Below are 1,629 nucleotides of genomic sequence, written 5' to 3' on the forward strand. Positions count from 1 at the left end.
AGATATCAAGCCACATAATAATGAAGTTATAAACTGCAAACAAATATTAAAAGGAGCAGAGGGGAAAAAAAACCTTAAAAATAAAGAAACAATAAGAATCATGAAAATTTTGGAAGAATGGAATATTTCCATAATGCTGATATTAAAAAAAAAAAAACAACAAAAACTGTCATCTAAAACTTTACACCCAGTGAAAGAATTTTCCTAAATGGAAGCAAAAATACAGCATTTTTAGACTCAGATAAACTGAGAAAATTTATCATAGGCAAAGACACACTAAAGAAACAGAAAAGTTAAATTTTTCAGACAAAAGGCAAAGTATCACACTTTTCAGCAAGGAAGTTCAGTAAGGAGAGAATAGTAATGGAAATGCTAAATGATTGGTAAATATAAGTGAATACTGCATGTAGAGAACAAGAAAAGTAATGTTTTAAGGTTTTTAAAATATGTGAATATGTGTAGAATTAAAATACATGGCAGAAATAATACCTAAAATGAATAGGAAAAAAACTGAACTTAATGTTTTAACGTCTTTTAATGTCCATAAAGCAACATAGAAATCAATTTATATTAGACTTATATTAAGTCTAATATTAAGACTTATATTGACTTACATTAAGTCAATTTATATTAAACTTTCATTTATCAATAGTGTCAGTTGAAATCTATAGTGTAAATAAAAAAAGGAGGAAGAGATCTAACCCTAAATAAGGCAGGAAGAAGACATAAAGGAACATAGAATAAGGAGTATGAATAGAAATTATATTGTAGTATGGTAGATTTAAACAAGATTTTATTAGTAATTGTATTAAACACAAATGGACTCCATTATCCAAATAAAAGAGAAAGATAGAATGAGCAAAAAACAAATAAGTAAACAAATATACACTATTATAAAAATAACTAGACTTCAAATATAAACATACATAGAAGCTGAAAGCAAAAGACCAGGGAAAAATACACTAAACAAAAGGAAAGTGGTATACCTGTAATACTATCAGATAAATCAGATTAATCTTAAAAAAGCCTTTTACCTTTAAATATGCATATTTTATTATGATGAGAAGGCTCAATAAAGCAGTAAATCTAAATTTTATGAACCATATAATGCAACATATATATATTTATATACATATACATACATATATATAGATAGATCCAGTACAATAAGTCAAGTTCCCAGGTTAAGAATATCCGATTTACTGACAACTAATACTCAAGAATGGACTGCCATAAAGCTTATTGTATTAAAAATTTGAGTTCAATATAATTGTTTGTAATAATGAAAGCACTTTGTGACACTCATGAAGCGTTTCTTAAGTGCTTTATATGCATAGAAATGTAAAATATATGCTATATACTAAGACAAACACTTGCCAGATGCTAAAGAAGAACCGTATGTGCCTGTCCTGACTTACCTACCAACTCGACTTAGATAAGACTTAGGAACGGATCTCTTTTGTAACCCAGAGACTGCCTGTATAACAAAACTGTTAGAATACAAAAGCAAAATAGAAAAATCCACAATGATTGTGTGTGTTATATAAAGGAGCCAAAGATGGCCTCTGTGTGTTGACCCCAATTGTTTACTTGTTCATAAAAAGTTCAGGTCCATTAGCCAACAAACCT

This window comes from Trichechus manatus, unplaced genomic scaffold (assembly GCF_000243295.1).
Source record: "Trichechus manatus latirostris isolate Lorelei unplaced genomic scaffold, TriManLat1.0 scaffold00013, whole genome shotgun sequence".
In the NCBI taxonomy this organism is placed as follows: domain Eukaryota; kingdom Metazoa; phylum Chordata; class Mammalia; order Sirenia; family Trichechidae; genus Trichechus; species Trichechus manatus.